Source organism: Talpa occidentalis, unplaced genomic scaffold, assembly GCF_014898055.3.
Source record: "Talpa occidentalis isolate TD23 unplaced genomic scaffold, MPIMG_talOcc4v2.1 talOcc4.6, whole genome shotgun sequence".
NCBI classification, from domain to species: Eukaryota; Metazoa; Chordata; class Mammalia; order Eulipotyphla; family Talpidae; genus Talpa; species Talpa occidentalis.
The window spans coordinates 49,353,500-49,380,377 of record NW_023604972.1 but is presented as its reverse complement, the minus strand read 5'-3'; the positions used below and the strand labels follow the sequence as shown (position 1 = coordinate 49,380,377).

Below are 26,878 nucleotides of genomic sequence, written 5' to 3'. Positions count from 1 at the left end.
CATTCTTTCCATTCTTCCTAACTAAGTTGTTACTTACCTTTCAGGGCCATAATAAAGACTCAGCCCTCCATGAGACCTTCCCCAAATAGCAAAGAGGTTTAGAGAATCTTATACTTGGGATTCACTTCTCCCCTACTTCTTGCTATGTGAACTTACTGAAGGGAACTTACTGACTTTGTGTATCACTTTTATTTCTCTAAAGTTGGAATAATAATAGTAACTATTTCTTTGAGCTATATGAAGATTAAATAAGATAATTCTAATAAAATACTTAGCACAGTACTTATAATAGTACAAAATGCTGGCATATTGTCATTGACAAATAAAATAGCAATAACAATCATTATGATATACTTTTCCTCTGATCCCACTACCCCAAGGTATTTCTTTCCGTTGACTGTCTCAGAACATAGCTTATACTTCTCTGAAATCTCCACAGTGTCGAGCACAGCATAAATGTTCAATCAATGCTTAATATTTTGAAAACATGCCACATGCTATTTTGGGAAAATCTTGGAGCCAGTTTATTTCTGGACATATTTAATTGTATTTCATGGAATACATCAGCCACTATCCTTTAGTGGCTTGCTCCCTGACCTGTGGGATGTGTATTGATGCTAACTTAGGCTCTAGTTGTACAAATGATGATACTGTACTTCTGCCTACGACTGTGGCAGAAGTACTGCTTGAAAAACCATACCAACTATAAATGCCGTTTAAAGAAAATTCAGCCATACATTGAAATATCATTAGAGTATTAAAAATTTTCCAATATATCTGTAAACATATCATCAAAATAAGCCAGTTGAGGCAAATTTATGTCATTTGTCCAGATTTTATTCATCAGACTTTCATGTTTCATGCTATTGGTGGAATATTTTGGCTAGAAGTCAGAACATTGTGAAAATTAATTTACTCCAAAGAAGACTTACCCAGTGGGCTTCCTTATCATAGCTCTAGTGGGAAAGGAGTAACGATGCTCCACTTCCCTGGAAACTCTGTAGGGTGGCCCAAAAGCACGAGAATTTACTTTCATGGAGATTATTTGTATTTGGCTGCAAGTCAGTGAGGGTGCCCAGAAAGAGACATGTGGGTCTAAACGCTAAAGAGCCCCAGCTTTTGAATTGCAGAGAACCTGCACCAGAGGTCTTAAGATCTGGATTCTGAACCTGGTTTATCTCTCCATAGACTAAATGCTGCTGGGAGAAATCTCTTTACCTCTCTGAGTGTCAATTTTCATAGCTCTAAAATGAAGGTATCAATATTCAATTTGCTTTACTCACAGAAATGATGTGAGACTCTAGTGTGGTAATAAATGTGAAAGGCTTTTATAAAATGTCAAGCATCATACAAATGTGAATTGCCATTACTGATTCTATAATGAAGAGACAGAAACATAAGATGCATAGCTGGCATCCTGAACATGTAAGAACCTGCTGGTGAATGGACTGTTAGAATTGGTGTGAATGGTAAAGAATAGAAATGTTCCTATTTAAGAGGTAGCAAAGGAAATGTGAAGCAATCATAATTTACAACTAGGGCTTTAACCCCTGTGCAATAACCCCTGGAATCTATTTGTACCTGAAGATTTACTTAGGAAATAAAGCACTTTCTGAGGACTAAACGTGAACTAGGTTTATGAATCAAATTCTATCAAATGGGGCTTGGGAAGGGCATGCAGATATCGGTGATTGAAGGCAAATCGGAAGGAGGGACTGCTGGGTGAGACCAAGAAATAGGGTCTGAGAGTGTAGGATTGTAAATTGCAGAAACATACAGTGGCAGTTTGAACTCCCTTCTCTTTCCCTGTCCGTTGAGTCTAGCTCCCCTGTGCCAGAAGAAAGAGCTTGATCTATAATGAGCCAAGCAACACTCCATGGGGCCATTTCAGAGAACAGAACTCAGAGGAGGGAGGGTTATGCCTAGGCAGAGCCGTAGTGGGTAGTGTGCTTCAGGATTGGGGCAGGTACATGGGTATCTTGGAGTCTACTTGGCCTAGTGGCTGCTGGGACAGGTTCCAAAGCTCACATGACAAATGTCCCCCAGAGGAACTTCTACTAATACCAAAGGAAGAAGGGATCCTTAGATGGGAATCTGATGCTTTTGTAACCACATTGGGTACATAAAATTGATCTGAATAATCATGTTTCTTTCTTTTCTGTTTCATTCTTGAATCAGTGTCGGTACCCCTAGCCATTTTTACCCTGCATGTCATTTTTTTCCTTTTTGTCCCAACAAGCTTATTCTTGTTAATTTTCACCAAATTTCATATGTGTTAAAATCTGTTGTATGTCTATTCAGAGAAAGGGGGTGTGTGTGTGGGAAGGTCAGAGACGTATACAGACACAAACAAGAAGATATCCCAACAGATGGACACAAAGTGATTTGCTTCTGGAATGGCCATGATTAGACCACATAATGATCAGTGGTTAAAATGAGCCCAGAAATCTCAGGTTTTTTTTTTTTTTTCTAATCAGCTTTACTCTAAAACTTTAAATGTGCCTGTATATTTGAAACCAAGCCACGTGACAGACTTCTTAGAGGTTAATGTATTGAATGTCCTTTCCTTTTGAGTTTCTCTTTTTACCTCCCTCTTCTCCTCTAGCATAGGGAGATCCTTTTAAGAATCTGTCACATAGCTGTGTAAAGTTTTCATTTTTTTCCATCTCACACTACAAATAGAAACTGATTTCATTTTTTCTCACGTATAAAGAAATAGTGCATCTGATTTCACAGGCTAGAAAGAAATATTGGAAAGCATCCAGTTAGGCCCTGGGGAACCCCTAAAATTATTCTCTACCTTATGGACTGTCCAGATTGTTTGTATGTGTGGCTGGGTAATATGGGGGCAGAGAAGAGGGATTTGGGAAATAACATTTTCTCTTGCCCAGATGCTGTCAGTGAGTCATAGCTGGGTGAGTACCCTGGTGCCTACTGTGATTTGTAGAAGTCCATTTGCTCAGTGCCAGGTTTGGACGTCCAAGCAGCTGGGCAGACCCTCTGGGTTCCTCGTTAATGTAGCTCCCTTTCTCTGCAGGTTGTGTGGACTTCCCGTATGTGCAAATATTCCCTGAATAAACAGAGCAGTTTCTTTAGGCTTTCCTTGGATTGGATCTTTGATTTGGAATTGCTGAGGGTTAGAGTATCTAAGAAATGTGACCTTACTTAGCAGAGTTGGTGGATATTAGACATTAATAATAGTTCTTTAGAATTTACCAAAACATCTTTTATACATAATTTTATTAGAAGTGGGGAAACAATAGGGCATTGTTTTTACTTTATTTACAGGTGGAATAACTAGAAACAGAAATTAAGAAATACTAGCTATTGGAAAATAGTTTGGGTCTAAAATTGTCCAACAAACCTTGGAGATAATAAAAATAAATTTTCATTTTTTATACATGTCTTCCTCAATAAAATTAAGAAGATCTATAAAAACACTACCAACTGAAAGCATTAATATGAAATTCTTTGAAAATCGTGAAGTGGTATAAAGACATAAGGCATCTTGTTTTAAATACAGTTTGGAATAGCACAGGGTACACCTAAAAACCATAAATTGTTATTATTATTATTTAAATGAAAAGTTCTATCATTAATAAAGGTCCTTCCCATTTTCCATCCTGCAGATGAACTTGATTACAAGTGGGAGGAGCTTTGATGATCTTTTCAAAACCATTTCGAAGTCCTTTGTCCTACAAAGTTAGCATAAGTCCTAACTGCCATTTCTGTCTAACCCATTTCTTCTTATCTCACTGGATGAAGAATACCCAATCTGTGACCTGTAGAAAACAAATCCACTTTCCTTTCTGATAAGCCAGTCCTAAGGTTTTGCATGCTGGGTTATTGTTGGGATTTTGTATTATGAAATCTCCTGCCCTAAGGGTGACTGAGACTATGATCATTGCAAAAGAAAAATCAATACATTTTTGAGGCACCATGCTTTATAATTTTGAAACACTTTGACTGAACCTTCTTAATGTTCTTTGAAGCTTTACCATCACCTTTTTTAAAAAAAAGATTTATTTATTTATAAAAGAGCTGGGGTACAGGCCAGAGACGTGGGAGGATGGAGAGGATTCACCAGAGACAGAGTGGGGAGCATAACAGGCAGATGACCAAAAACACTGCTGACAGGAGCAGCAGGTGAGACAGGAGCAGTCTGCTGCGCCACATGGGTAACTCCCTGGCCGGTCAGTAATCGAACTTGCACTGCAGAGGCTGCGGACAGCTTCACAGTGCTGCGCTCAACCTACTGCGCGACCTGGGAGGCCCACCAACACCTTTTGACAGATTTAGGAGCTGATGTTCAGAGAAGTAAAGTGAGTATCTCAAGATAACTATAGCCAGGGAGTGAAGGAGGTAGGACTTGGGCTCTATGCTTTTTGTTCCCAAGTTCCTCCACTCTTTTTTTGGCAACCTAGGGGTTAACTGTGATGCTGACAAGTATAGAAGCAACTGTACATATCGGTCATCTCTATTATGACTCCATTGTCACCATGGCGAAGATGTGGCACTTCCCACTCTGTGTTTTTAATGATACTGCAGGCTGCCCTTTAATGATGATCATTTAGAGTTCAAGCTAAATCTCTACTCTTGTACTCATCTATTGTTTGTGACCATGGGCAAGTTACTTAACTTCTTTAAACTTCAGTGTCTACATCTATGAAATGAAGTGAGTGGTTATCATAAGGATTAAATGAGGAGATGTATTTAAAGTGGTAAGTACTATTCCTAGCACACAATTAGCATTAAATGTTATATTTCCTGTTATTTTTCTTGTTTCCCACTTCATTGCTGGGATGATTTACATTTCAGGCTGGTTCCTCCTATGTTAAGTTTTGTGGGGTGTGGTAGTTATTGAGTGAACATGTGCTGAGAGTGGGGGAGATTGAAGAGAAGTTTTGTGCTTTGTCCCTGGTCCACATGAAAACCTAATTAGAAGCCATAGCACTATTGGTGATAAAAGATTGGTTTGATTATTTTTTTCCTGGGTAAATGAATCCATGTTTGCTTTCCTTTCTTAACTCTCTCGTCCATCATATACTGTTCTGTGTTGATTGCTCATTGAACATGTGTTTAACCCAATTATGCATCCCATCTGTGTACTTGGTGCCATAAGGATGACAAAAAGAACAAGACATTGTCTCCACCCCAAATTTACTTGAGGAGGCTTGATTTCTAAGTATAAAAGCAGAGAACTATTCTGAGGTGAGGTGTGGTAGAAACTTAAGCCTGTTCTAGGAAAGAGTTTAAGGTTTTTTTTGCTAGCATGCTTCCAAGTGCTGTGACAACCACTTAAAATATTTTCCAAAAGGTGTTGATTTGAGATTGCTTTCCCAGTTTGATGATGTAAATAGAGAAGTTATCATTTGTATCTGACCACTTTCTAAGATATAAGCAATAATTTAAAATTATAAAATGGGATTAGGATTATGTTTGCTGTCCCACCAAATGTAAAATTTTTATTGGATATTATTTCTTTTTATTTAATATTTTTTTTATTGAGATAACATTGGTTTACAGTGTCATTTGTGTTTGGAAAGTATAGGGTCTCCCCCTTCAGGTGTTGTTACTTTACCACACCCAATGCCAGAATAGTCCACCAACATCATCTGTTGAATTTTTAGAGATTTTGTTTTGTAGTGCCTTAGGTGAGTTGCTTTCCTTATGTGTAAAATTCTCTAAATAAAGAGATCTCACTGGGCTGTTTTGCAGCGAGATCATGTGAAAGTATTTAGCATAGTGCTCACATATGGTAGCAAGTAGCCAATTAGCAATATTTTTCTTTGTATATTGATGGAAGTGCTCCTTGTCTTTTTATATTAGAGATTTAAATTAAGTCTTCCTTTTGAAGTCCTTTCTCTTGTTATTCACTCTTTTTCTCCTATCCCCTGGAGCATTTCAATATTGTCTACAACTCAGCATGGTTTTACATGCATAACCCATCAAAGAGTTAATAATAATGCTGTGCTCCAGCCTTTTGGATTGTTGGAGCTATTTAATCTGAGAAATCGTTGTGACTCTTTTTGTGCAACTCCTTGATGTCCAAAGCAACTAATTAGAGAGAGCCAGTATAGAAAATCAATCTTTACTAACATTGACATTTCTTCCAATTTAAGCAATTGCTGTGCTTATATTCTTTGTGACACCTGTTGAGATCTGAAATTATACTAGATGACTACATTAGCGGGTTCTAATAGGTCCTTGTTGTCAGAATAAAGATTATTTGTACATTAAATACTTAGTGAGAATTTGGATGGGATCCAGCATATTACATGCATTCATTAGATAAGCAATTTGCACACTTGACACCATTAAAGACGCCTTGGCCAAGGGGGACTATTCTAACTCTTTGAGGATCTGCTCTACTTAGAGGGAAGAGGATTATGTTAGATATTTCACTTTGTACCTCCAGTTCTTCCCCTTTCTCCTCTCTGTGTTCTAGGAAGCCAGCCTGCATGTAATACAGCCACAAGGTTCTCTTGGCCTCAGCTTCTAAGTGGGTTCGGCCAATGAGGAACATTAGTTATAAGCAAGAGAGAATAGAGCTTGTGAGGGCACAACATTTATTACCCTAAATCCCTATTTGCTAGGTCACCTTGTGCTGGCTATGTCCCTCTGCCTAAGGTCACAGCTCCTGTAAGGGTCCTCTCTACGTAGCTTGTTTGTTTCCAGCTCCCTGTGACTCTTCCTTCCTTGCTACTTTGGGTCTTGTTATAATCCCCAAGGTGTATTTTACCGTGTCTTGTGGTTTTTCTTGATCTCCTAGCATTTTTGTAAATGCTTAAAATTTTTACTTAACTGTCCTTAAATTACTCAATTTGAAGATGTTACTGTTTATTGGCTACTGACTGGAGCCCTGAGTGATAGAGGGGTAACTGCAACTTCTCTTGAAAGAACAAAGTGACCATCTGAATTACTGGTTTGTAAAAAATTCTGTCAACTCATAAAAATGCTGTGTGCCTTATGAACACAGGTAAAAGGTAACAAATTCACAAGAATAATACATATTGGTGTGGTTTGAGGCTAAATGGCATGTCATTTGGGTCAAATGAGGATATTATTAGCCTTTCGGTAAATATTATTGTCTTAAACAAGTATAGTTTTTAGGGGTGGAACAGAATACTGAATGTATGCATGTCAACTTCTTAACTTGTAGGTGAGGAATTGGAAACACCAAAAAAGTAACATGAATTGCTCAAAGGATTTGTATGCGGCAAAAATATTATTCAGCCACATTTTGTGACTCTAAGGCTAGTGGTGGTTTTAGTGCTGCAAAATTGGGAAAATGGTTAAATTTATCCTTCATTAAACAAAATACATGGATTTGACATTAATTTCTTAACTTGCAGCTGACTAGAAATGTGCTTGAGTGAGGTGTTCTGAATTTTGATTATTTATTTATTTATTTTTTTGTGTGGGACCCTGGCTGGTGGGCGGGGATCCAACCGGCACTGCAGAGGCTGCGGGCAGCTTCGCAGCCCAGCGCTCAACCACTGTGCTACCAGGAGAGGCCCAGTTTTGATTTGTTTTTAAGCAAAAAATTAAGTGTAAATGGCGAATTTCAGTTTACGAGAAGTTACCTGTCACATCAGTGAAGCCAAAAAGAACAGTGTTGTGAAGAAAGTAATGCTGTTTTACAACTTGTTTATTTATTCATGAAGGGCAGTTTTTTTTTTTCTGTATAGTACCTTTAGACTTAGACATTTATATTTGTGCTCAGTGGTGAGTTACAAAAGTGCTCAAAAAACCCATGAATATTTTTCATTTTTAAAAGTTTTAGGAGAATCATTCTCTCCTCATTGTCTCTTATCTGAAAAATATTTGATTTTTTATTGTGTTTCTGCTGTGTGCACCCTGAGAATTGAACCAGTTGTTACATCAAAGGTGCCAGTGTTTTTGCCCTTAGAATAATAACAACCTAACACAAGGAATATGGGATAGAGATTATTTCCAATTTTGAAAATAAACAATAAATCTTTCTGCTGAAGTCAACTGTTAGGAGGGTCTACAAGATAACACCTCCAGTTAAAGTGTAATTTCCCAGAGTCAAGGGTGATAACTCACATTTCTTTCATAGTCTCCTCTCCCCCTTTATGGTGATCAGGAAAAATGTTAATTATTTAGTAAATTTTTGACAAATAAATAGATGAAATAACAAAATATTTCATTTAATAGTTTCAAGAATAAGAAAGGGAGTTCCATCTATTCTGTTGTTTTATCTAGTTTATAGTTGCTAGGCTAGCTGGTTTATGTGTTAGGACTATTACTTTGCAATATATTGTGTGTGGGATTGATGTCAATTTTTTTCTGCTTTGGTTTGCATATATTAAAATTGGATAGTCAATTCAATATTATTTTTTTAATAAATTAAAACTGAAACTAGGTAAACAAATCAATGACAGGGTGATCTGAATCAATTTTACTATGAAATCATCACATTTCTTATACACAGAACTTTGAAAACTAATAAACATAAACTGTTGCCTTCAACTTTTACAGTTGATACTGATCCACAAAAACTGTGACTCATATTGGGTAGTTTTCCTTGTATTTTAAAAGTACACTGGGATGGTCTTCACTCAAATTCTCATTTCCTGGATAATGCCACGTGTTACTATATTATGTAGTATTTTGAACTATAAATTTTGATTTTGTGTAATGCAAATATATGCCATTCCCTTTCATGCATCCTAAATGGTTTCTTGTTTTTTTAATATCAACACTGGCTTAACTATTTTTCGAATGAGAGAGATTTCACAAAAGCCTATCTGTTGAAAATAGTCAGCCACATGCTTACCAAGATTTAAATATATTTTGATAATGACATTTCCTTCAAAAGGAAAATGAAATAGGAAGTTACATCATGAAACAGAAAGTTATACCATTACCTTCTAGTGAGAGTATGCAATGCTCCTTTATTACTGATCTTATCCAATTAGTTCTGTTCTTCCTTTCATCCCAAGGTGGAAGAATACAAATCTCACAGGTTGCAGGACTTGTACTGGGCCATTTATGTGAAGGTGTGGTGTCTCTGTGTGCATTTGTTTCTCATTTTCCTTTATTTCTTTTAAAATGGTAAAGACCAGGGAAAACTCCCATTTGTGCAATGTATAGCTAACTCTTTCTCTTTGCCTCCATTTCCCTTCTATATATTAAGAGTAGAAGACTGTTTTTTATAAGAGGCCCAGGAAACATTCTTGCTATCTATCAATTCATTTCTCACTGTTGTCTTCAGCATATAAAAGTTTAGGAGGCATGTATAATTAATACACTAATGAACAAATGCATAAGACCACAACATAACTTTTCCACGGACCTTTCTCTTTCATCATCACTAAGGAAACTTGAAAAACATTCTCATGAGTGTACATACTTAAGTATATAAGATACTTTTTTGATAAACTCTAGTTATTGAGGATTGATAGGAATTGATGTTAGTTAATATCACCTAATGCAATTTTTGTCCTTCTTTGGGAAAGGCACAGAACCCTAAAACATTTTAGAATGGCATTGAGTAAATTATAAGATGTTATGATAGCAACTTTAACATTATCTAAATTGATTGAAACATTTCTATATATCTGGATTTTAGTTAATCCAGTTGAAACTGTTCATTATTGTCAAGTTACTAGAATTCAATGAAAGAACACAGAAGCATGAACTTTAATGTACTTTTAGGGTATTTTTTGTGTTTTTGCTTAATCTTATGAGGTACTTTTCAGCATAAATCTTCAATCACTATTTTTTTTAAAAGACTTATATATGCATACAAGAACTGGGGTACAGGCCAGAGGTGTGTGTGTGGGGGGGTGAGAGTATTCACCAGAGACAGAGTGGGGAACAGAACAGGCAGACTGACTGAAGTACACTGCTGAGGAGAGCAGCAGGCGAGTCAGGAGAGGTCTGCTGTGCCATGTGGGTATCTCCCTGGCTGGGGATTGAACTCGTGCTGCAGTGGCTGCAGACAGCTTCATAGGTTGCATATCAACCCCCTGTGCCACCAGGGAAGCCTTTCAATCACTATTAATGGGAACATTTAGATAATAAATACAGGGATTTCTTCACAAGGCAAATTGTTTCTGTTAGTATCTCAAGATGTTAACCATTTTGAGAGGTGGTTATAAAAAATGACAATGGAAAAAGTTCCCTTTTTTCATAAATATAACATTAGCTTGAAATACGAAGCTGTTCATGGACTTTTGCTACAACTGTAAAAACATTTTTGGCTTTTCTGCTTGCCTCAGTGTCCTTTTCTTACTTGTGACTGTCACTGGTGCTGAAAGTGTGCTGTCTTGGTAGATTTAGCTATAAAATGGTGGCAACATGAGAAATTTCTAGATTAGTCGTCCCCATTTTCAATGAAAGCTCATAGGAAGCTAAATTTACTCACCTAATTTGATACAGCTTATAATGATTGATCAGGACAAGAGTTGATGTGCTTTGTCTGCCATGCAACATGCAAACCTGGCTTCAAACCTAGAGGACTCTTGATAGAGTTAAATGCACAAAACTCTAGGGTTCCGTTGAAAATGCAGTTACTATATTATGAGCCTTGATGAACTCTTTGGACACAGGAAATTATATAGAGATTTTTTTCTTGTTGGGTAGACTGATCAGATTTCATTAACTTGTAATAACTCTCCTGGTGAGGGCTATAAAACCTGTTCAAAAATTTATTTTTGAAAAACATTGTGACTCATTCCTCACTTTTGAGTCTTTTGAAATCTTTAAAATTCTGACTGACTTCGGAATGTGAATAACTACTTTGTGATTTTAGGATTAACTATTTAAATTTAGTGTCCATTTGTGACTAAATAAAACATTTCAGAAAGGTAGCAAGATTTATAAGAGTAAATCTTGAGACTACTAGTTAAAAATTCTGAGACAACCTATGAACAACCCTTACAAATTATACTTAGGATAATTTTATTTGGTAAGGTTTTATTTTTCTCCCCAATAGTTTGAGATGCTGCTTAGTTTGTTGTTGCCTTTTGGATTGCTAATTTTATTTTCTTCATTGTTTTTGTCTTGGTTTGATTATCTGAAAAAAAAAAAGAAATTTATTTTGCTATCTCCTTTGAAAAGTAAATAAGATTGTTTATATTTTATTTAGATATAGGGGAAATTTTATAAGAATTGAGACATTTTGTTTTCTATGTGGAGAAAATAGCAACCTCCTGTCCCTTCAATTTAATGTATGTGTTCTTTGTATTATGCAAGGGCTTTGTATTATGCTCATAAATGTACTAGGAAAAATTAATTTATGATATTTTTCTGGCTTATCCTCCTTATTTTGTAATTTATTTTCTTTAAAAATGAAGACTCAACTGGACTGAGGCGATTAAGGCAAGATAACAAACTAGTAGGATCCTTGAGTCATCTTTCCCCCCACATGCATACCTGTGTCTGTAATGAAATAACTATTTAAAAGCAAACCAAGGACTTGAGGACTGGAATCTTCATAGGGAGTAGAAATAGAAATTGGAAAAAGTAGGAAAACCTAAGACATAGTTCCACCAACAATGCTGTCAAAACATTGGGAGAGATATCTGCCCCACCCCACACTCACTCTCCTTTGGCTTCCTGGGGTGCACTGACCTACTGTATTTGGAGTATACTTCTCCTAGAAAGAACTCTGTCTGCAGGACCAGATATTAGTGGGCCATGAGAGTGCCTGGGGTTGCATTTGTCTAACTTTGGCAGTTCCAAGAAACACTCATGTCTTGCCTGTCTAGAGTCAACAAGCTTCTGGAAAGTCTACCTACTGAGAATACTACAACCTCCCATGTTGTCTCTCTGGGACCTGAGCCCAAAGCTTCTGCCCCCTTCCAGGCCATTATACTCTTGTCTGAGCTTCATGGGAAATTCTCTGCCCATGAAACCTGCAAAGATAAGAACTAGACTGCAGCTGATTGGTCAGTTACAGTCTGGAGCTACCGGGAAAGCAATACTTTCTACCTTGACCTGATGGATATTGTAGATTCCTCCTTTTTTTTTTTTAAGATTTATTTATTTATTTATACAAGCACTGGGTACAGTTAGAAGCACGGGAGGGTGAGAGAATTCACCAGAGCCAGAGCAGGGAACAGAACAGGCAGACTGACGAAATACACTGCTGAGGGGAGCAGCGGGCGTGGCAGGAGAGGTCTGTTGCGCCATGTGGGACCCTTGCCGGTGGGCAGGGATCGAACCAGCGCTGCAGAGGCTGCGGGCAGCTTCGCAGCCAGTGCTCAACCTCTGCGCCACCAGGGGAGGCTCTGTAGATTCCTCCTTTGGCATGAGCAGATGCAACATACATGGTGGCTTATGCCACTGACACTATAGCAGCAACCTCCTCATCCCTGCCTTCCTGGCATCTAATCTATCAGCTTGGTTCTTGGGCTACCACCCCATGCTGGCTTTTAAGCTCTAGTCATCCAGATTGATGATGTAGTTTCAACCAATATAATAACAGAAAGCACAACATCTAATGTCAACACCCTTAGTCAATACTTACAAGCTTGAATTCTAACATGACTGTTAAAACAGCAATGGAAAGGATGGCCTAATCTAAAGAAATAAACACAGAACACCAGAAAGTATGAGGAAGTAGAGGAATTCACTCCAATCAGTGAATCAAGACAAAAACCCTGGGAAAAAAATCCTAATGCAACAGAACAAAGTAAACTATCAGAAGAAGACTTCAAAGCAACAGTCTTAATGATGCTCATTGATATTAGGAGAACGATGGTTGAACAAAAAAAAAATCAACAAGGGCAGAGAAGAATAACAAAGCTGAAAACACAGATCATAGAGTTGAGAAATATAATAGTAGAACTAAACAAATACAATAAGGAACTCAATGGTAGACTAATGAGATGGAGGATAGAATCAGTGAGTTGGAAGGTAGGGTAGAAGAAAGCATCCAAAAGCCCAGCAAAAATAAAAAAGAATTTAAAAAATGAATGATAATGTAAGAGACTTATGGGACAGCATCGAGAGGAACAACATATCATATTCAGAAGAAGAAAGAGAGAAAAGGACAAATTTTACTTGAAGAAATAATAGCTGCATATTTTCTCAAACTGGGGAAGGAAATAAACATTCAGATCCAGGACGTTCAAGGAATTCCAAACAAAGTAAACCCAAACAGATACACATCAAGACACATTATAATCAAAATGGTAAAAATTAGAGTATCATAAAAACAGTCAGAGAAAAGCAGATTCACGTTCAAGAAAACCCCCATAATAGTATCAGGAGATTTCTCAGCAGAAACCTTACAGGCCAGAAGGGGATGGTTGAAATATTCAGTGTTCTGATAGAAAAAGACCTTCAATCAAGACTCTATCCAGCTAGGCTAACATTCAGAGTTGAAGGAGTGATAAGAGCTTTACAGATGAACAACAGTGGAAGGGATTCATCTCCTCTAAGTGGGCTTTGCAAGAAATACTAAAAGGACATCTGTAAAATGAAAAAAAAAAAAAAGAAAAAAGATCCCACTTAGAAGCAATTAAGACACCAAAAGCATAAAATATTTTGGGAGTGGGGCAAGAGAGCACAATTAGACTTGTTGGAATGAACATAACATTAACTTATTTTTAAGATTATAAGTAAGGTTATAAATATAAATTCTATATATAAACCTTATAGTAACCTGAGAACAAAAATGCTTAGCTGAAACAAACAAGATAATGGAATCCAAGCATTACATAAAAGGTAGCTATCAAAGTACAAGGGAAGACAAAAGAACAGAGAATCTGCAGTGTGTAGAGGCATCTCATTGTGGTTTTATTTTGTATTTCCCTAATGATTAATACTTTTGAACATTCTATAATGGACTTATTTGCCATCTGTATGTCTTCAACGGTGAAGTATTTATCCAAATCACTCATCTATTTAAAAATTTTCCTGATTATTGAGTTTTGAAAATTCTCTTTATATTTTGGCTACAAGTACTTTATTAAACAAGTGATTTACAGGTATTTTTTCCCCAGTCTGTGCCATGTCTTTTCATCCTCTTCACCATGACTTTTGGCGAGAAGTTTTAAATTTTTATGAGGTTTAACTTATCATTCTTTCTTTTTATTGATCATGCATATAATGTCGTATATAAGAAATATTTTTTTTTAATCCAAGGTCAAAAAGATTTTTTCTTGTAGAATTTTCCCTAGTTTTACATATAGGTTAATGATTCATTTTGAATTAATTATTGCATATAGTGGGAGGTATGAATCGGTCTTTGTTTTAAAAAGTGGATATACAATTATTCACTATATTTGTTGAAAAGATGTTTTCTCAACCAAGTTACCTTTTTTAAATCTTTGTCAAAAATCAGTTGTCCATGGGCTTATTCATGTCTTTTAGATCATAACTATGAAGAGAAACAATGAAAGGTAAGGTTTGGCCCTTTGGGAATCAGTCATTTGTTAACACCACCTTTTAATTTTCAGCATCAAGTTTTTTTAACTGTATAAATTTATATTGAAAATAATAGATATTAAATAAATGGATTTTGGAATCAAACAGATGTGAATTTGAATTTTGATTTGTCATTTGTTAGTTGTGGTTCCGTGGATCAGTCACTTCTCTTAATTTTACTGTCCTCATCTTTAAAATAGGGATAATGTTTGTTATCAGAATTAAGTGAGGTCATCCACATAAGGTAGGTGGATCAGTGTAGTACAGGTTGACCCCTCAAAATTTTTCAGTTGCCAGTGTATGTTGAAGGTGAAATGGCAGTTACATGCTTTGTGGTATTCAACTTTCTGACATAAACATTTTCTCATTTACCTTTATGATGAAATAACTACATTAAAGTGTAATTTTTCTCTATTCATTTTGTTCAGAATTCTCAGTCTTTACCCACATGATAGCAAACATCTGAATACATTGAAAAAGCATTAGATTTGGATGACTGGACTCATTTTAATGGCCATATATTGACCAGATGACCTGGATTGAATTACTGTACTAAATCTCCCCCATACACACTTTTATCTGGATCATTCCTTTTTCTTTTTTGTTATTCCTCTCCTGTTCCTCAAGTTGGCATCTCCAGTTTATCCTCTGTGGGTTCATCTTCTGTGGGCTTTGTTCTGGAAAGGAACTTTTGTTTCTTGGTTGGTTTGTAGGAACCAGGCTTCCCTAGTTGCTTCAGATCTTCCTGAGACAAATGGGAATGTATAGAGTTCTGAGTTTCAGTCACCAACCTCCCATTGGTCCACTGTGTTTTCCACTAAGTATTTGTTGGCGATCTTTGGGTTTTCCTCTTCTCAGATCCATCATACTCTTTCTGCTTCTTTCTCTTTCCTTCTGCATGGCAGGAAATTTCACATGGGTCTTGTGGATGCTCATGTTTTAGCCCCATCTGCTCATATTTTCAGGTCCTTGGGAAATCTTATCACTTAATGGTCACCATTTGATGTAAATATTGTATTCGAATAGCATTGTCTGTTTTGTGAGGGAATCTGGGACAATTTTAAAACTCTATTGTGGCTACTATAATCTTCCCAGAATTCTTCCCTGATCAGTCTGTTGTTCACATTTATCTCTCCATTTGAGATATAGCCAACAGTTTCTGGAAGCTCTGACCCAAAGGTTAATGAAATGGAAACTAGATTGTGATAAAAGAAACTAGCCTAGCTGTAGGTGGCTTGCTAGTGGGATTCTTTTAATGCAGGCATTTAATTTTTGTGGATGTGTTTATCTGTGGCTTAGGATATATTACTCTATTACTTCATTTGCAAATATGATGACAGTATATATATATATATACAATATATATATAAAATTTCTGCATTTCAGAATGTTATGAATCAATTTCTGTTTTCCTGCTCTATATACATGAGGATTACTCAAAAATATTTTGGATACAGCACCATTTGATTAAATTCAAATGATATGGCTTGATTTTATTTCCGATCATTATAATTTAAAAGGATTTTACTTTTAGCCATGTTGAGCACTTCTGTTTTAGTTTCTGTGGTAACCCTGTGCTGATTTCTTTCCTTGCCCTGACTACTTATTTTTCATGGTCTTAAAAATCACTCCTGTTGGAAATATAGGAGGTGAAAGCTTTTTAGGGTTTTCATGGGCTTCAAACCTAGAGAGTGTCAATTAAACCAATCCAATTTCTTTTGGAGCTTTGCCCTTTTTCGGGAGAAATTAATCACTGCAGAAATAAATATGTCATCTGGTCATTTGAAACCTTATAGATTTTTATTCAAGTTTAAAATTGATTAGCAGTAGTGTTGGTAGTGGTCTGGGGTGAGCGAGAAAGAAAGCAAGCAGAATTAATTATCCTCCCAATTCTGTCACACTCCAAGGGCATTTTCTGCAGAATTGTTTTTGCGAGTGTATTGTTAAACTTTACCATGAGAGGTAAGTGTATTAGCAATTTTATTTGCAAGAGACAAGAGTAGGAATCTGAGAAATTCTTTTTTTTTTTCTTTTTCTTTTTTTTAAGATTTATTTATTTATTTATACAAGCACTGGGTACAGTCAGAAGCACGGGAGGGTGAGAGAATTCACCAGAGCCAGAGTGGGGAGCAGAGCAGGCAGAAGGACCGAAGTACACTGCTGAGGGGAGCAGCGGGCGGCAGGAGAGGTCTGCGCGCCATGTGGGACCCTCCTCTGGTGGCCGGGGAGCAGCCGGGGATTGAACCGGCGCTGCAGAGGCTGCGGGCAGCTTTGCAACCCAGCGCTCAACCGCTGCGCCACCGGGGAGGCCCAATCTGAGAAATTCTTAAAAATTCAGGAAGATATAAAGTAATTCCCAAATCTCCTCCTCTATGTTCAACTATAGAACTAGGTGGACCTTTAACAATGGTAATCATTAATGACCTACTATGGCAATTTTCAGACTTAGAAAACTCTCATTTTGCAAACTGCAAATTGCTGCTGATCACACACATTTTTGTGTATTAGAGGACTTCGATGTACTTTGATGGTTTACATCAAAGAGAGATTTTCTTCTCATCTGTCCTCACCTGTTTGTCCCAGCACAGACCATCTAGTCCTTTTGAATCTTACTGTGTGCAGTGTCCAGTCTATGATTGTTTGATTTCCAATCTCCCATCCTTTCCAGACTATTTTCTGCCACCTGAAAGATGGACAACATCATCTGTCAGGAACAGCTAATCTCTTCACTCTCATGTAGTTCAAAACACAATGTCTGCAGGAAGTCTTCTATTAAATACCATTTATTCCTTTTGTACCATTGGGACAACATCCCCTCAGCACATATATATTTGATTGGAATAGTAATGATTCTCACTGCATTTAGCACAGCTTTTAGTGCAAATTGTGCTCTTAATAAATGATTATTAACTGACAAACCCATCACTTTTCCTTGCAGGAAAAACAGTAAGTAACCCTCATGTATCAAAAGTCTGTATTTTGTTTTGAGTGTTTGAAGGTTAAAAAAAATATTCTATGAAAACAAAAGGAGGATGAACTTAGATGGGTTTTACACTAAAATTTTGTCATTTGTATACCAATACTCAAATATAACATGTAATAATAACTGCAAATATTTTATGAATTATAAAAATAGCCACTATATATTACAGTGTACTAGGTACTCTGCAAAGGAACCTGGATTGTTATCTAATCCTCCTGACACTTGGAGATATGCAGTATTATTACACTTGCATTTACAGGTGATACATTGATGCTTAAGGAACTAGAGTAACTTGCCCAAGAACACCCAGGTAATAAATGGTAGAAGTGGTTTTACTATAGACAATTTGCTTCTAGAATTTATTCAACTTTTATACTACTCCATTCAACTCTTAATACTAAAATAAGAACACTGTGGTAAAGATTCTTTTTTTTCCCTGTAGAGGTGATGTAAATAGTCTAGAGCAGTGCTTTACAAAAGCTTTTTTCCAGACAGAATCACTATATTGTAGAACAGATTTACTGATTTGATTCATTGAAATTAAGATTTGAGTAAAGTCCAACCTCTAGGGCTTGCATCATTTTTTCAGCCTAGAAAGTTTACTGAGTTAGGTTGGCACAGTGCTTTAAGATTCAGTGATAGAAAAATACTATCCATGTAGCATTTGTGTTTTCTTATATTTTGTCTAAAAACTGGCTCGATCCTCTTAAGTGAATTGATTGATTTTTGACCACCATGTATAGCTCGTATGCATGGTTATTTTTATATTTTTTTCATGAGATTATAGATATGGTTTAACAGATTCAGTTCAAGTTAATTGTTGATTTGACACATAAGTCCAATATCCCTTATTAAAACTTCTATTTAGGGTCTCCCTGGTGGCTCAAGGAGTTAAGTCTCAGCACGATGAGGCAATCCACAGCCAGGGAGCTACCCACATGGCGCAGCAGACCTCTCCTGTCTAGCCCGCTGCTCCCCTCAGCAGTGTATTTCAGTCAATCCTCCTGTTTTGCTCCCCACTCTGTCTCTGGTGAAACCTCTCACTGTCCCCCCCCCCCATCTCTGGCCTGTACCCTAGCTCTTGTATGCATACATAATTAAATCTTTTAAAAAAACTTCCATTTAATAAACAGTGTTTGAACTAGCAATTACTGTTATTTGTGTTAGTGGGTGATATCACGAATTTTTATGTTTTAATCATAAGATTGGTATGGGAGCAAATTATACATGGAGAGTGAGAATGGGGAACCTGTGGCACAACAGTGGATGGAGTCTAGGCCAGGCTTGACTGCCTGGAGTTCAATTGACTATCTGAACGGCAGACACTAGCCTCCTGAAAATATATCTACACATAGACCTTGTTCTTTTGTGTCAGACCATCACTGTGCAGGTAAAGGTAACTTGGCAAGAAGTAAGAGCAACTGTGCTTGATTATCTACTGTGCTTGATTATCTACTTTCTCATATTTTATATAACTATTGTATTTTTTTGTTTTACAAATTATGTTCCAATTCTCATATTGAAACTTCTACATTTGTTCATCATTCAAGAACTGATTGATTTCTGAATTCTGACAAGGATTCCCTCCTTGACCAAATTTTAGTCAGGCTCTGCCTATCCCTCTTTTTGAGAGTCTGGTTTAACTAGAACCCTACTAAGCCAGTTTAGTGAGTATTCCCCATTCCCCCCAGCATCCTTTAAAAAATTGTATTTTTTTTTTAATTGAGGCACCATTGATATGCAACATACCATATAAGATTTAGAGATATAGTTTCATACCTCTTCAGATGCATGTTGCCACACCACACCCACCACCAAGGCACCCTAGTCTTCCTCCATAGTTCATTTTGGCTGCCTTTGCTCCTCATGCTCCCTACACTCTCTGGTAGCTTCACTTCTAGCCATATTGCTAGGGTTTGTGTTGTTTTTGTCTGTTCCTTGGTTTCTCTATATTCCACATATGAGTGAAATCATGTATTTGTCTTTCTTCTGATTTATTTTGCTTAGTGTAATACCCTCTAGTTCCATTCATGTTGTCCTAAATGACAAGATTTCATAGTTTTTAAAAAATGGTCTAGCTATGTAGTATTCCATTCCTCTTAATCCATACATCTATTGTTGGGCACTTAGCTTGTTTTCGTAATTTGGCTATTGTAAAGAGTGTTGCAATGAACATCGGAGTATATATATCCCTTCAAATTAGTGTTTTTTGGATTTTTTGGGGTAGATAACTGGGAGTGGAATTGGTAGGTCATATGGTAGATCTATTTAGAATATTTTGAGAAATCTCCCTACTGATTTCCATAGACTGGAGCAATCTACATTCCCACCAACAGAATACAGAGATTCTGTTTCTCCACACCTTTGCCAACATTTGATGACTCTGGGGTTTTTGAATGGGCCGTTCTCATAGGTATGAGGTAGTATATCATGGTTTGGTTTGGATTTGCATTTACCTGAAGATGAGTGATGATTAGCATTTTTTCATGATCCCTTTTGCCAAATGTATGTTGGAGAAATGTCTATTTATCTTTTTTTCTATTTTTCAATTCTTGTGTGTTTTTTTTTTGAGTTTTAAGACTTCTTTGTACATCTTCGATATTAGTCTATTGTTGAATATGTGATGTGCAAATATTTTCTCCATCTAGTAGGGTATCTTTTTCATTTTAATGAAAATTTGTTTTGCTGTGCAGAAACTTGAATGTGATATAGTCCCACTTGTTTATTTTATTTCCCTTGGTGTTGGAGTCAAGTTCCCAAAGAGATCACTGAACCCAATGTCATTGAGTGTTTTGACTTTGTTTGCTTTTATGTTATTTTATAGTTTCAGATCTTACATCCAAGTCTTTACTCTGTTTTTTTTTTTAAGATTTATGTATTTATTTATACATGCACTGGGTACAGTCAGAAGCACGGGAGGGTGAGGGTGAGAGAATTCACCAGAGCCAGAGCGGGGAGCAGAGCAGGCAGAAGGACCGAAGTACACTGCTGAGGGGAGCAGCGGGCGGCAGGAGAGGTCTGCGCGCCATGTGGCACCCTCCTCCAGTGGCCGGGGAGCAGCCGGGGATGGAACTGGCGCGCAGAGGCTGCGGCCAGCTTCGCAACCTAGCGCTCAACCGATACGCCACCGGGGAGGCCCTTTACTCTGTTTTGAAATAAATTTTTTTGTGTGTGGTGTGAAGTAGTGATCTAGTTTCATTCCTTTGCATGTGGCTGTCCAGTTTTCCCAACACCATTTGTTGAAGTGACTTTCCTTTCTCTATTGTATGCTTTTTGGCTCCTTTGTAATAGATTAACTATCCCCATATCAATGTGGGATTATTTCTGGAATCTTAATTCTGTTTCATTTGTCTGTGTGTCTATAATTATTCCAATATCATACTGTTTTGATTGCAACAGCTTTGTACGATAGGTTGAAGTCTGGATGTCTAATACTTTAATTTTTGTCAGGATTACTTTGGCTATTTAGAGTCTTTTTATGTGGTTCCATATGAATTTCAATGTTTGGTCTTCATTTTTTGAAGAATGCCTCTTGAAATTTTCAAACGAATTGCTCTGAATCTGTATAGTGCCTTGGGTAAACTGATCATTTTAATAATGTCAATTCTTCTTATTCATGAGCAAGGACTGTCTATTTCATTGTGTTTTTTTTCTGTTTTTTAGCAATGTTTATATTTCTCACTTGTCTTTCACCTCCTTTATTAAGTTTATTCCTACATATTTAAATTTTTTGATATGATAGTAAATGGGATTTTTTCTTAAAGATTTATTTATTTATGCATACAAGAGCTGGGGTATAGGCCAGAGATGTGGGGGTGAGAGGATTCACCAGAGACAGAGTGGGGAACAGAACAGGCAGATTGACTGAAGTACACTGCTGAGGGGAACAGCGGGCAAGTCAGGAAAGGTCTGCTGCACCATGTGGGTTGGTCCCTGGCCAGCCGGGAATCGAACTCGTGCTGCAGAGGCTGTGGATTGCTTCATAGTGCATTGCTTAACCCCTTGTGCCACCGGGAAGGACCAAATGGGATTGTTTTCTTGATTTCATTTTCTTCTAATTCATTGTGGACATACAAGAAGGCAATTAATTTTTATTTATTTTGTAGTATGCCACTTTACTATACTGATTTATTGTTTCTAAATAATTTTTAAATGAAAAATTTAATGTTTCTATATACATTACTATGCCACCTAAAAATAGTGAAAGTTTTATTTCTTTTCCAAAGAGTTGAGATTTTTTTTGGTATCTTTCTTTTGCTTAATTGCTCTAGCTAGGTCTTCCAACAGTATGCTGAATAGTAGTAGTGAAAGCGGACATGCTTGTCTTGTTCCTGATCTTAGGGGAAAAGCTTTCTGTTTCTCACCATTGAGCATGATGCTGACTGAGCTTGTCATATTTAGTCTTTATCATGTTGAGTTATAGTTCTTTTTTCTCTATTTTTTGGGAGTTTTTATCAAATATGGGCGCTGAATCTTGTAAAATGCTTTCTTGGCATCTATTGCTATAACCATATGATTTTTATCTTTCTTTTTGTTGATGTGGAATGTTACAATGATCGATTTGCAGATGTTGAACTACCCTTTCATCTCTGGAATAAATCTCAGCCATGATGTATGATTCTTTAAATATATTGTTGTATTTAGTCTGCTAAGATTTAGTTGAGGACTTTTGCATCTGTGTTCATCAGGGATGTCATCTGTAGTTCTTTTTATGTGTGTGATTTACTTATCTTCTTTTTGGATCAGAGTAATGTTGGCTTCATAAAATGTGTCTGAGCATTTTTTGGGAAGAGTTTGAGAAGGGTAGGTGTTATTTCATCTTTGAAAATTTGTTAGAACTCACTAGTGAAACTATCTGGTCCTGGGCTTTTGTTTTTGGGAGACTTTTGATTACTGTTTCAATTTCCTTGCTTGTAATTTATCTGTTCAGGTTTTCACTTTCTTCTGGTTTCAGTCTTGGAAAGCTGTATGTTTCTAAGAATTTGTCCATTTCTTCTAGGTTATCCAATTTCTTGACTTATGAATGCCTCTATTTCTCAGATGTATTGTAACTTCTTTTTTTGTTTCTGCTTCTATTTATAGAATTTTCTCTTTTTTTTTAAATCGCTGTGAACCTATTTACAGGTTTGTCTAATTACTGAGTCTTTTTATTATTCTGAGGATGTAATTGATTGGGTTCATAATTTCTTTCACTCCTGGTTTAGGATTAGATTTTCTTGGGTCTTCTCAGTCTGGATTGCTTATCTATCTGGTTTCTATTATCCAATATTTTGTTTTTTCTTCTAATTTTTTTCTTCCTTAAAAATGAAGTATCAGAAGTTGTTAATGTATCATGTTAACTGGTAGTAAAGTCATATATTATAGAAAGAATTTCAAGGTATTAGCTAATTATCTTCTTGTTTTCTCACAGTCAATAAGAAATTCAATTCACCTTAACATCTCAGTTCCTCCTAACAAATACAGAATTAATAAATGGTGATGAAACTATTGATTTTATTGTATAAATAGAAACACTATATTTCCTTGACACATTTTAAAAGATTTAAATCAGTACTATACTAGATAAATTCAGTTGAAGGAAAAGAATTCACAATAGAGAATAAGTTATATAAGTGGAAACTACCTCACCGCTATGTTGCATTTGATTTGAAGATTATCTCTGTAATCACCTATCAATAGGGGTCCAAATGATGTTAACTGCTAATTATGTCAGGGATAAGTCCCTGAGGTAGAATTGTAAATCTAATTTTGTGCAATCTGAAAGTTCTTCCTGAACTCTGAGTTGTAATTTAAACAGAAAAAAATTATAGACCATACCAAATAAGAGTAGCTTATCCTCCATGAACTGAATAAGAACATTTCTGTCCTCTTTTATCATAGTACTTTGGACCATGGAGTCATAAATTAGGATATTTAAGGCCAACCCAAGTGGAATAGAGCTCCCGACAAACCCAGGATTAATAAAAGATGATGGAGCTATTCAGCCATTAAGATTCAATATTTCCCTTGTTTGTCAAGGGCATTTGAGTGAAAAATAAAAACCTGATCAGAATTTAAAGTGTAGTGTAAATAAAGAAAAATTGGGAGTAAATGTGGAGAAATATAATGAGCTCCTATTTGGTAAAATCCAGCATTCATTTCTCTGTAGAATAATGCCTCAAATCTTTGCCTTCTTTGAGTGATATAGAAGTCAACATGATGGCAACTTTCCCCGAAGGCCATGAATAATTGTTGGATCAACCTTGGTCATATTTTTCTTTTACATAAATTAAATTTGAAAGTAGCTGAGGTTTGTTAGAAATGTTTTAGGCCATTCTTGATGAACTCAGCCACCCAAAGAATGCTGTTTAGAGTCTTGAAATAGCAAATGAACAGTACATTTTTCTTGTATGTTTGGATAGAACACAGGGTTTGCAAATCTTCTTAAGTAGATAGACATGAATTTTTGACTGTCTAGGAGATGCATGTTAGTTGAATTGACTCTCACTTCACTCTATTTCAAATACATGTTATAATGTTCCAGAACATTCTATGATTTGAAAAATGCTTCATATTGAAAACATAATTTATAGCAGGCAAATTATAAATTGGACATGTTTAGCAGGGAAGGGGAAGAGAGAGCAAAACAGGGGAAGGAAGAGTCCAAGAGACCATGACAGTTCATACCTGACAGTTACACCTGGGAGGAGAAATCAAACATTGTACAAAAATGAGTAACAATGTAAAACATATATAAATAAAAATTAACAAATAAACATAGTTTAATAACTTGATACCAGTTGGTGAGTAGAATTTATTTCTTTTGCATCAATTTTTTGCATCATCTTTTCAGTTGCAGTAATGGTGTTTTACAATATTGTTTATGATTCAGAGGTACAGGTTCACACCTCTTCAGATGTATGTTACCACTACACACCCACCACCAAAGCATCCATAATCCTTCACCAAATTTCATTGTGCCACTTCTCTGTTGACTTCCCCGTCCTCACCTTCTCCTCTACAGTTAGATTTCTACAATTTGTTTATTTTCATATGTTTCTTTGTTTAATTTTTGTATATTCCACATAAGAAGGAAATCATCATGTAGTATTTTGTCTTTTGAGGAGAATCACTTTCTGAAGAATCCTCTGGCACATTATTTTATTGAGTAATTTAAAATTTAAAAATATCTTTTCAGTAAACCTTTTGCTTCTAAAATAAGATTCATGCTTAGATACTCTTTCAATAAGCCACATGATTTCCTTTACAAGGGGAGGTATATTAGTAGGTGTTCATGTTATATCTTTATTATCAGTACAGTGAAACAGTGCTGAAATTTTTAACTACCTTTGACAAATATACAGTTAGATTACATTGTATTGTTAACAATCTACAAGTATGTATTAAGTGTCTTAAAAGACCCTGAACTGTAAAACTACTTGTCCTTTTGTTTTATTTTCTGAAAGCACCTATCATAGTGCCTGTCATATGATAAATGGCTAATAAGCCTTTACAGGTCTTTGATACCTTTGTTACCATTTACTATAAAATAAAAGATTTTCAGAAATAAATTAGGCAAGTTCAGATGAATAAATGTTCAAAAAATTATCTTGAAGTATATGTTACCAGTCACTTACCCATAGACATTATTGATATTTAGTTAGCATTGAACATAAAATACAAACTCTGCCATGTGGTATCTATCCTGGTACTACCTCAGCATCCTGGACCTTTCTATAGTCCAATAATTAAAAAAAGTCTGGAATACCGGGTTGCTCCATAGCCCAGAGTATATTCTGATTGAACAAGGTGAAGTATATACTGTTGTTAAATATCTTGGTTATCACCCTTCTCCACTAATATTGGAGATACTGGAAATATTGGAGATATTGTTTTTCTTTAAATGAAATTTTCTTGATTTACCATTAACTTACAACTCCATATAGTTTTCAGGAGTACAGCTTTGCACCTCTGTATGTGTGTAAGTCTTAACATGCCACGACTGGTGTTATAGTTCTATTCCCACTATCAGAGTGACTCCTTCTACCTTTTCTTCCTCCTCCTTTAGTAACTACCATATTTTTCACAGTCTAAGTGCTGTTTTAGTGAGTCGTGTACCATCAAGTGTGTGTATGTGTATGTATATGTGCATATATACTCACAACTTCTGTATCTGAAATATTGTTAATTTTCTAGAAAATTGCTGTGTTATACTTATTTCTTCGGTGTAGGAGGATATATGTATATTTCACTGCCTTTAATATATAACTTTATATTTTAAATCTCTAGGGAGAATATCTATTTCTCAAACTTCTTTGACTATGAAACTATTTTCCTACACAATATCAATTTATGTTAGTTGATATAATGTGTATAGAAATTCTAAATATTTAGGATAGTCCTTGTTTCTCATATGTATAAAAATTAGCATTATTTGCTTTTTTGGGTTATTGATTGTGACAAGGCAGAAAAAATGTTATAGTGGACTATTGTTTTAGTGAGGCTAGACTGGGTCATGCTATAAGAACCTATAAGCTCTGGGTCTTGATTGGTTTAATACAAAAGTTGCTCATGCAAAGATTTCTGTGGGTCAAGACACTGTCAAGTAGTGACCCACTGATGGACCTGTTTTTCCTTATGTTGGGGAGCAGGTGGACTGTCTGGTGAGCCCTACTGTCTCTACCAAAATCATGTTGCCAAAATCAGTGATCATACGGTTTAATATTTTGATTGTTATTTTTATTTTGATAAAAATAATAACAAGCTACAAGCTTTTGCTTCCTCCAAAAGTGTTTTTCCCTAATTAGCCTGCAAATTGGCTATTGAAAAGTATCAGTAGGCTTTGCTTAGCTCATTCTATCAGTGTATGTTGTTATTTTTAACCATTATATGGTCATGCATTTAGTTTAAGTTTTAAATATCAAATTAATGCAATAAATCTACAGAATTGAGAGTTTGGTTATCAGACTTATGTATTTTTTTGACATCTTGTCTACTTAATATTGTTCATTTTTCTTTGTGTATATGTGGTTAATTTATATGTAGATACTTAAATAAAGACTTCTTTTTTTCTAAATATCTAAATACTGTCTTTTACCATGACTGTCTCCTAAAGAATACTTGTCTAGTGAGAAATATTTACAGATTTTTCACAACTGACAATCTGTTGAAGAGATAGTCTTATCTTTGTTATCAAGCGACTAATATAAAGGATATGAACACTGACAGAACTTCACAAGAGCACCTGCACACAGTCTTCTGGGGACCCTAGTGCAAAACAATTTGTTGTTAATTGATCAGTTTTGTGAATAGCACATTCACTCACATTTATCCAGATGTTGAAAAAGCCTCCAATATTGCCTCTAGACTCTTAAGGCTCTGGGTAATCTCTCTGCATTTGAACATTTTATGGGAAGGAGAAACCACTTTAACTTGGTGTGGACCAGTGCTGAAGGACGCTACGGTAAAGGAAGAGATGAGACCCTTCTACTCAGTACTTAAATATTTCTC

General features: G+C 36.0%; 1 protein-coding gene across 7 annotated transcripts in view; it reads left to right on the top strand.

Annotated features, from left to right (window-relative positions):
* The first annotated feature begins 4,485 nt into the window (after window positions 1–4,485).
* Window positions 4,486–26,878, top strand: part of RASGEF1B (RasGEF domain family member 1B) — a 559,061-nt gene continuing 536,668 nt past the window's right edge. For all 7 annotated transcript variants that reach the window (XM_054688371.1, XM_054688366.1, XM_054688372.1 and 4 more), the window contains exon 1: window positions 4,486–4,721. The gene's annotated coding sequence lies outside the window, so the exon portion shown is untranslated. The remainder of the gene's footprint in view (window positions 4,722–26,878) is intronic.